At 41.5% G+C, this 9,991-nt stretch overlaps 1 long non-coding RNA gene across 1 annotated transcript in view; it reads left to right on the plus strand.

Annotated features, from left to right (window-relative positions):
- The window catches only part of LOC146545641 (uncharacterized), a 51,181-nt gene extending 41,737 nt beyond the window's left edge, over window positions 1-9,444 (plus strand). The window contains exons 2-3 of the long non-coding RNA XR_014880840.1: window positions 2,234-2,519; window positions 6,274-9,444. This is a non-coding gene — a long non-coding RNA (uncharacterized LOC146545641). The remainder of the gene's footprint in view (window positions 1-2,233; window positions 2,520-6,273) is intronic.
- The last annotated feature ends 547 nt before the right edge of the window (window positions 9,445-9,991 follow it).

Here is a 9,991-nt window from a genome sequence, read left to right on the forward strand (position 1 = left end):
TAATAAGGAAGGGCTTGTCAAAGAAGTAAACGTTGGGGGCGGCTTGGGTTGTAGTGACCATGAGATGGTGGAGTTCAAGATCTTGAGTGGAAGAAGGAAAGCGAAAAGTAGAATTGCTACCCTGGACTTTAGGAGAGCCAACTTTGATCTTTTCTGGGACCTACTTGGAGCTATCCCATGGGCAAGGGTGTTAGAAGGTAAGGGGGCCTGTGAGAGCTGGTCAGCATTTAAACAGCTCTTCTTCCAAGCTCAGGATCAGTGTGTCCCTGTGAGCAAGAAATCAGGAAAGAGTGGCAGGAGGCCTGTGTGGATGAGCAAGGAGCTCAAACTCAAAGGGAAGAAAAAGGTCCACAAAATGTGGAAAAAAGGTCTGACCACTTGGGAATAATATAGAAATGTTGTCAGGGCCTGCAGGGGTGCAACGAGGAAGGCTAATGCCCGCCTGGAATTGAATCTGGCAAAGGTGATAAAGGATAATAATAAAGGCTTTTTAAAGTATGTTAACAGTAAAAGGAAGACTAGAGAGAATGTGGCTCCCCTACTAAGTGAGGGGGCTTTTCTGGTAACGGGGGATACTGAGAAGGCGGAGATACTGAATGCCTTCTTTGCTTCTATTTTCAGTGAAAAGGCTCTCCCTCAGGTTTCCCACACCGGGGAGGTTAGTGAGAGGGTCTGGGGAATGGAAGACTTTCCTTTAGTCAGGAAAGAGGTGGTCTGAGAGTGCCGAGGCAACACCAATATTCATAAATCCATGGGACCAATGGGATGCACCCACGGGTGCTGAGGGAGCTGGCAGAGGTGATTGCTGAACCACTCTCTGTCATCTTTGAGAGATCTTGGAGAATGGGGGAGGTGCCTGAAGACTGGAGGATAGCCAATGTCACTCCGGTCTTCAAAAAGGGCAAAAAGGATAATCCAGATAATTACAGGCCAGTCAGCCTCACCTCTGTCCCTGAAAAGATGATGAAACAGCTTGTGCTTGATGCCATCTCCAGACAACTGGAAGAGAAGGAGGTTATCAGGAGTAGTCAGCACGGGTTCACCAGGGGGAGGTCATGCTTGACCAACCTGGTAGCCTTCTATGATGTTGTCACTAGCTGGGTGGATGGGCGCAGAGCAGTGGATGTAGTCTACCTTGATTTTAGAAAGGCATTTGATACTGTCTCCCATGACATCCTTATAACAAAGCTGAGGAAGTGTGGAATAGATGAGTGGACAGTGAGGTGGGTTGAGAACTGGCTGACTGGCAGAGCGCAGAGGGTCATCGTTGGCGGTGCAGAATCCAGTTGGAGACCTGTAACCAGTGGTGTTCCTCAGGGCTCAGTGCTGGGTCTGGTCTTGTTCAACATCTCATCAGTGATCTTGATGAGGGGACAGTGGCCACTCTCAGCAAGTTTGCTGATGATACGAAGTTGGGAGGATTGGCTGACACGCCAGAAGGCTGTGCTGCCATTCAGCGAGACCTGGACAGGCTGGAGAGCTGGGCAGTAAGAAACCGGATGAGGTTCAACAAAAGTAAGTGTAGAGTCTTGCATCTTGGGAGGAATAATTGCATGCACCGGTACAGGCTGGGGAATGACCTGCTGGAGAGGAGCTCTGCGGAGAGGGACCTGGGTGTCCTGGTGGACGACAGGTTGGCCATGAGCCAGCATGTGCCCTTGTGTTCTGGGGTGCATTAAAAAGAGCGTGTCCAGCAGGTCAAGGGAGGTGATCCCCTCTACTCTGCCCTGGTAAGGCCTCATCTGGAGTACTGTGTCCAGTTCTGGGCTCCCCAGTACAAAAAAGACAGGGATCTCTTGGAAAGAGTCCAGCGGAGGGCCACAAAGATGGTGAAGGGCCTGGAGCATCTCTCCTATGAAGAAAGGCTAAGTGAACTGGGTCTGTTTAGTCTTGAGAAAGGAAGACTGAGAGGGGACCTGATCCAGGTCTATAAATATCTGAGGTGTGGGGGGCAGAGTGGTGAGGCCAGACTTTTTTCAGCAGTGTGTGGAGACAGGACAAGGGGAAACGGCCAGAAACTACAGTGTAGGAAGTTTCGCACAAATGTGCTCAAGAACTTCTTTACGGTGAGGGTGACAGAGCACTGGAACAGGCTGCCCAGGGAGGTTGTGGAGTCTCTTTCTCTGGAGATATTCAAGACCCATTTGGACACCTACTTGTGCGACCTGGTGTAGGGAACATTCTTTGACTGGAGGGTTGGACTCGATGATCTCTCTCTTTTTTTTTTTTTCAGGCAACTTGGAAGGCTACTTGGTTTTGTATTTCAATTTTTTTTAGTGACTTCTGCCCTAAGGATGAGGAAGAAGTCTATTATCCTGGTGAGAGTCTGCTACAGATTATCCAACCAGAATGAAGAGGCAGATGGAGCATTCTAAGAGTACCTGGCAGAAGTCACACAATTGCTAGACCTTGTCTCAGAGGAGGGCTTCAACTTGCAGACGTTTGCTGGAGATACAATACAGAAGACAGGAAACAAGATATTCCTGGACCGTCTGAAAGATAACTTCCTGACACAACAGGTAAGAGAGCCTACCATGGGTGTTAGCGTACTATACTTGCTGCTCACAAACAGAGAAGGACTGGTGTGAAAAGTGATCATGAGGATCATGAGCTGTTTTCAGTACAGTGACTACAAAATGAGAGAGTTCTCAATTCTTATTGAAGTCAGAACTGGAATAAGTAAAATTGCTACCTTGGAATTCCAGAGGGCAGATTTGAACTATTTGGAACATTGGTTAGGAGAGTCACTTGGGAGAGATTCTTGAAAGGCAAAGGGGTCCACGAAATCTGAATGCTTCTAAAGAAGGAAAACTTAAAGGGGCAGAAGCAAGCCATCCCAATGTGCTGTAAGAAGAGCTAGCAGGGAAAAATACCAGTCTGGATGAATAGGGAGATTTCACTGAGATATGAGGTTAAAACAAACAAACAAACGAATAAACAAACAATCAAACAAATAAAAAACCTATCTTTGCTACTTTGCTGTCTTTGGAAAAAGGAGCAAACGTATGAGAAGAGAACAAAGACATTTCCATAATATCCAAGGAGAAAATCAGAAAAGTAAAAGCCCGGATAGAATTTAAACTGGTTACCACTGTAAAAAATAAAAAAAGGGGTTTTCAGAAATACCTTAACAATAAGAGGGCCAAGGAGAATCACAGAATCATAGAATGGTATGAGTTGGAAGGGATCTTTAAGATCAACTAATTCCAACCCCCTGTAACAGGCGGGGACATCTCCCACTTGACCAGGTTGCTCAAAGACCTGTCCAGCCTGGCCTTGAATGCCTCCAGGGAGGGGGCAGCCACAACCCCTAGGGGCAACCTGTACCATCATCTCACCACCCTCACAGTGAAGAATTTCTTTCTAATATCTAGTCCAAATCTACTCTCTTCTACTTAAATACTATTTCTGCTTGTCCTGTCACTACATACCCATATAGAAGATCCCTCCCCAGCTTTCGTGCAGGTCTTCTTCGGGTACTGGAAGGCTTCTATAGGATCCTCCCAAAGCCTTCTCTTCTCCAGGCTGAAATGCACCAACTGTCTCAGACTGTCCCCATGGGGGATGTACTAAAGTCCTCTGATGATCTTCATGGCCCTTCTCTGGACCTTCTCCAACAGCTCCATGTCCTCCTTGTGTCGAAAATCCCAGAACTGGGTGCAGTACTCCAGGTGGAATCTCATGAGAGCAGAGTAGAGGGGCCAGTCCCTTGACCCACTGGTCACATTTTTCTAGAAGCAACCCAGGATATAGTTGGCCTTCTGGGCTGCACTCAATCCCACTTTCCATGTCACCTATAGAGATGTTGAATAACACTGGTTCCAATAGTGATCCCTGAAGAATGCCACTCATCACCAGTCTCCACTTGGACATTGAGCCATTGACCACAACTCTTGCAGTGTAACCATCCATCCAACTCCTTATCTTGCAAGGGGTCCATCCGTCAAATCCATTATTGTCCAATTTGGGGACCAGGATGTCATGCTAGACAGTGTCAAAAACTTTGCACAAGTCCAAGTAGGTGATATCAGTTGCTCTTCTTTTATCCGATGATGTTGTAACTCCATCATACAAGGCCACCAAGTTTGTCAGCATGACTTACCCTTGGTAAAACCATGTTGGTTATCATCTAATCCTTATTTTCCATGTGCCTTAGTAGGGCCTTTGGGAGGACCTTCTCTATAATCTTGCCAGACACAGAGGTGAGACTGACTGGGCAGCAGTTCCCTAGATCTTCTTTTTTCCCTTCTTGAAAATGGGGGTTATCTTTTCCCTTTTCCAATCAGTGGGAACTTCACCAGACTGACATGACCTTTCAAATTTGATGGGTAGTGGCTTGGCAACTTCATCCACCATTTTCCTTAGAACCTGTGAATGGATCTTGTCAGGTCCCATGGACTTGTGCATCTTCACATTCTTTTAGATGATCTGAAAACAGACCTTCACTTGCAGCAGGCATGTTTACCTTCTACACGTTCTTACTTTAGCTTTCTGCAGCTTGGACAGTGCGGCTAGAGCCCTTATTGGTGAAGAATGAGATGAAGAAGTCAATGAGCACTTCAGCTTTCTCCTTATCCCTTGGTAAAACCATGTTGGTTATCATCTAATCCTTATTTTCCATGTGCCTTAGTAGGGCCTTTGGGAGGACCTTCTCTATAATCTTGCCAGACACAAAGGTGTCTCCAGTTTCTTTCCAGTGTGGCTCACATCCTCCCTGACCTTATTATCACTGATATGCCTGTATAATTTTTGCTTGTTCCCTTTTATGTCACTGGATAGATTTAATTCAATCTGGGTTCTACTTTCCTAACCTGATCCCTGTTTGTCGGACAACTTCTTTAGTCCTCGATAACCCGTTCCTGCTTCCAGTCCTGATAATTCTTTCTATGAATTTCTTTTCGTACCTACATAAGTCCGTGAACAACTTGTTCACCCGCAGAGGCCACCTGGCATTCTTGCTAGCTTTTCTTTTTTCTCAGGATGTGTTGCTCCTGGACTTGAAGTAGATAGTCCTTAAATACTGGCCAGCTTTCTTGGGCTCCTCTTCCCTCCATTGCTTTATTCCATATCACACTGCTTAACACTTCCCTGAAGAGGTCAACATTTTCTCTCCTGAAGCCCAGAATAGCAAGCTTGCTTTGCACCCTTTTTGACATCCTAAGGATCTTGAACTCCACCTTTTCATGTTCACTGCAGCGAAAGCTGCCTTAAGCTTCACATTACTCATTACTCCCTTCTTCCCCATTGGTGAGGAGGAAGTCCAGCATAGCACCTTCTCTCATATCACTTGGAAGAGTAAGTCACCATTAACACATTTCAGGAACATCTTTAATTGCTGGTGTCCTGCTGTTGTTACAGAATCATAGAATGGCTTGGGTTGAAAATAGCCTCAGAGATCATCTAGCTTCAAACAGCCTGATGTAGGCAGTGTTGACAAGCACTAGACCAGGCTGCCCAGAGCCACAACCAACCTTTCATTGAATGCCTCCAGGGATGGGGCATCCACAGCCTTTCTGGGTAACTTGTTCTGTTGTCCTAACAGATTTTTTACTGGTTGAAGGCACCCGTGAGGACCATTTTTTGTGAATGTAAACTGCTCCTATCTGATTATAGAGGCCCTTATCCACTCAGTCTTCCATGTCTGGCAGCCTGTAGCATATACCTGCTATGATGTCTCTTTCCCCTGCCTTGTCTTTAATCCTCACCTAAAGCTCTCTGTCAGTCGCTCATCCATTCCTGGGTGAACTTCCATGGATTCCAGCTAGCTATTAATCTAGAAGGCCATACATATATCCCTTCTACCCTGCCTGTCTTAATGTTTGTACCTGTCTATTCCTACATTCCAGTCTTGAGAGCCACCCAACCATATCTCAATGATGTCAGTGACATCATAGCCAAGTAGGCACATGCACGCCTGTAACTCTCCTTGTTTGCTCCCCATGCTCCATGTGTTAGTGTACAGGCACTTAAGTGGGGTCCTTACACCCTGGGGAAGGGATAAGGGGTGAAAAGAAAAGGTAGGGAGATGGCTCCGGATGAGGAAAACAGCGGCAGTGAGCTTAAGGAAAATAACTTACTAAATATAATAACAGAATATGAGGTAACAAAATATAATTGGAACTGAAGCTAATAAATCAAATAAAATGAGGGGGTCCAAAACTGAAGTCCTTACTCTAATGCTGTAGTTGAGATGGTCAGGGAGCACACAGAGTAAAATGGGCAAAATGAGGCAGTTCCATGACTCCCAGTCAGATTTATCTTTCTCTTCAACAGGAAAATGGAAATGGAAGTATGAAGTCTTCTGGAAGTTGTAGTTTGTTATTCTGTTCTGGGACCAGGTAACTGGAACTATCAACAAATCCACAGAGTTGCAACATTAACTCTTTAACTCCCAGTACATTACATGGTATTTTCATGTAGAACAAACCAAAAAACCGTGACAACTAATAACCATCACTATTTCTACTTTTACATACAGAAAACATCTTTAAAGCAAACAAACAAACAAACAAACAAACAAAAACCCACACAGATGTAGAACTCCGTCATAGGTAAGAGTGAGGAGAGAGTCATCCACAAGTGTAAGCAGAAAACAGTGAGTGCATCTGCAATGGATCTGAAATTGCATCACCATGAATTCTCCATTTTTGTTTCTCAGAGTAGACAAACACTGGTTATATGGGACACTATGATCTCAGGATGTACAGTCATAGAATCATTAAGAACTGAAAAGATCTCCAAGAACATCTACATTCAGTAGTTGTAGGGGGCGATAAAGTCTACTCCGAGCCTCCACTTTTCCAGATTAAACAACACAGTTTCCCTCAGCTGCTCCTCATAAGACTTGTACTCCAGTTCCCTCACCAGTTCTGTTTCCCTTCTCTGGAAAGGGACCCAAAACTGAACACAGTACTCAAGATGCTGCCCCGCCAGAGCTGAGTACAGGGGAACGATCACCTCCCTGCTCCTGCTGACTGCATTATTTCTGACACAAGCCAGGATGCCATCAGCCTTCTTGGCCATCTGGGCACACTGCTGGCTCATGTTCACCTGAGCGTTGACCAATACTCCCAAGTTCTTTTCCTCTGCACAGTCTTTGAAATACTCTGCTTCAAGCCTGTAGCATTGCCTCGAGTTTTTGTGGCCAAAGTGCAGGACCTGGAACTTGGTCTTGTTCAACTTCATTCTGTTGGCCTCAGCCTATTCCAAATCCCTCTGTCAGGCCTTCCTATCACCAGGAAGATTAATACTTTTTCCCAGCTTGGTGTAATTTTCAAACTTACTGAAGGTGCACTCCAACTACTTGTGTCTGCCATAGATTGGTGAATGTCAGTAGATGAGAGACTCTCTCAGCTTGTAGCTAAGAGTATCTTAAATTCATGATATCTTCATTTAAAGTGAGGTAGTAGTATAATGTAACAGTGACCTTGATGATACTTAGTATATGCATTCCACTCCATAAATATTTATCTATGATTTTCTGCTTTTCTCCTGTATTGCACATTTGAAACATATAAGGGGAAACCTCAGCTTTGACTTCTTGGTTCATCTGTCCCAAGAAACAATAATTCTAGATACAATTTTATTGTTATACAAACAGCAGTATTCTTAAGGAGCTTTTGAAGAGGCAAGTTTGAAAATGAGACTAAATTTGTCCTTATTATGAGATGACAAAGCAAATGTGGTTAGCAGAGATTTCAACTGTGCTAAGAAGTTGTCAGCTTCTTACACTTAGACTACGCTATTTGCAAAATTCACCTCAGAGAGAAGTGAATTTACAATACTAACATACTCCACAAATTCTCTGCTTTTGTTCTATACCCATGTAATCAGCTGGCAGTTGTACACACTTCTGAGGATTTGTAGATGAAATGTTTTTGTATTATCCAGGGATGAGAAATGGAGCAATGCTTTACAGAGAAGAAAAAAAGAGAGTTTGTAGAATTACTGTCTACCCTTAGAATGCATATATGAAATCAAGTATTTACATCAGTGAAAATGTCAGGATTTTTAAAACTGAGAAGACAGAACACATCAGTGTTATTTGTATAGGTCCAAACTTTCTAGTGGCAGAGTTAAAATTATTAATAGTCAGTTCTTAAAATAAAGCCCTCTTTGCATTTGTAAGAGGGCTTTACTTTAAGACTTTTTGACCAAACAAGTTTTTCCTTTTCTCTAACAGCTTTCTAAACATATCTCCCAGTAAACTCATCCAAGTACTTTAAGTACTGGGGTGAGATTTCTTTCTCTGAGAATTTTAATGCAGTTTGTAAAATTTTGAATCTAGGATTTATGGTATTATTATCTTCTACAAGGCAAAGTGACATCAGAGTTACATAGTCTATGTGAAATCATGGAGTATTATGGGAAGGAAACATAAGGAACAAAGTAGAAAAAAAAATCAGATTGATCTGAAACACACTTTAAAACAAAGATGAAATAAAAGAAAAAAAGAAATAAAATATTTCTAAACACATTAAAATAATAGTTATATAATTTTGAAGGAGACTGAGCATAATAGTAATGAAAAGATTTTCTGTAAGAAAGATTTTAGATAACGAAAAATCCTATTTGCATTACATTCCATACTTTTGAGCACGCTTCTATATTAAGAAAATGGGAAACAGTTCTATTTAGATGCAAAAACATGTTTGGATTTTGTGTTGAGGGATATGGTTTAGTGAGAACTATAGGTGATAGGTGGATGGTTGGACTGGGTGATCCTGTGGGTCTTTTCCAACCTTGGTGATTCTATGATTCTATGATTCTGTTTTCTGAGTGTTCAATTGGTGTGCCAATTGAATCCTTTATGCTGTTTTTTTGTTTGTTTGTTTGTTTGCTTGCTTGTTCATTTTCACAAAGGCTCTTATTGATGCTCTATACATGCAGTACAGGCAAATGAATGGTGTCTATAACTCTACTTGTTTTCCAAATAAAATTAAAGTTATGAAAAATTCACATATTTGATTAGAAAAGCTGATGCTACTAGAATTGTTTTTATATTTTATTTTTATTTTTATTTTTATTTAATTTTGAGAGCATTTATTTTTCAGATCTGAAATGGAATTGACAATATAGTGTCTAAATACAAATTAAGAATAATAGTTCTAAGTTTAATTTGATTGTGCCAATCTATTCAACATAAGAGATACTACAGTGGAGTAGAATAAAATATTGGTAAAGATACAACTGACTAGGTTTTATCTCCTTTGTGATATTTTTTTCCACTGAAGATGGATATGGGAGAAAAAAAAAAAGAGAGAGAGAGATAATATTGAGATTTAAAGGTATTCTGCTGTGTGAAACCTTGTTTTACTATCCAATAGAGCTGTGAGTTTGGATTCCAGGCTTGTGTTTTTAAACATTTTGTGTATTTCAAGTTGTGAATTGGCGCTGACAAGTTATAATGAATTAAAACTTTTTTCCACAACCAGAATAATACTTTTGTCCTTACAAATTAATTGTGTAATTAATTAATTGTGGTATGTATAACCTTACATTCAAAACTGAATAATAATATAAAAATATTCTTGTATAAAATTCTCAAGCTATTTTTTAAGCTTTTTGATGAATTCAAGTTAAAAATAATCAATTCTGTTCCTATTCTGTTTAGCAAAATAAATGGTACTTCCCATCCTGAGATTCTAAGTGGTAATGAACAATTATGTAAATACCAATTTAGAATTTTCTAGCTTTGCAATCATTTCTAGAATAGTTGGTACTTCAAGGCAAAACTTCAGACATTTACAAAGTAATACATCTGCACACAGAATAGATTTTATTGTGTTTTTAACACACACACACACACACACAAGTGCAAACTTCAAAACATTTATAAAAGAAGGTTTTTTCTTTCTACTTCCGTAGCATGAATAGGTCACAGTGATTGTATATCTGCTCTATGTAATAACTAGTTCACCAATTTACTTTACTTTTTCTTTTTTTGCATACCATATATAATTATTTGAATTCAGACTCATAAACAAGACAA

The sequence above is a fragment of the Meleagris gallopavo genome, chromosome 1, assembly GCF_905368555.1.
Source record: "Meleagris gallopavo chromosome 1, MGAL_WU_HG_1.1, whole genome shotgun sequence".
Taxonomy (NCBI): domain Eukaryota; kingdom Metazoa; phylum Chordata; class Aves; order Galliformes; family Phasianidae; genus Meleagris; species Meleagris gallopavo.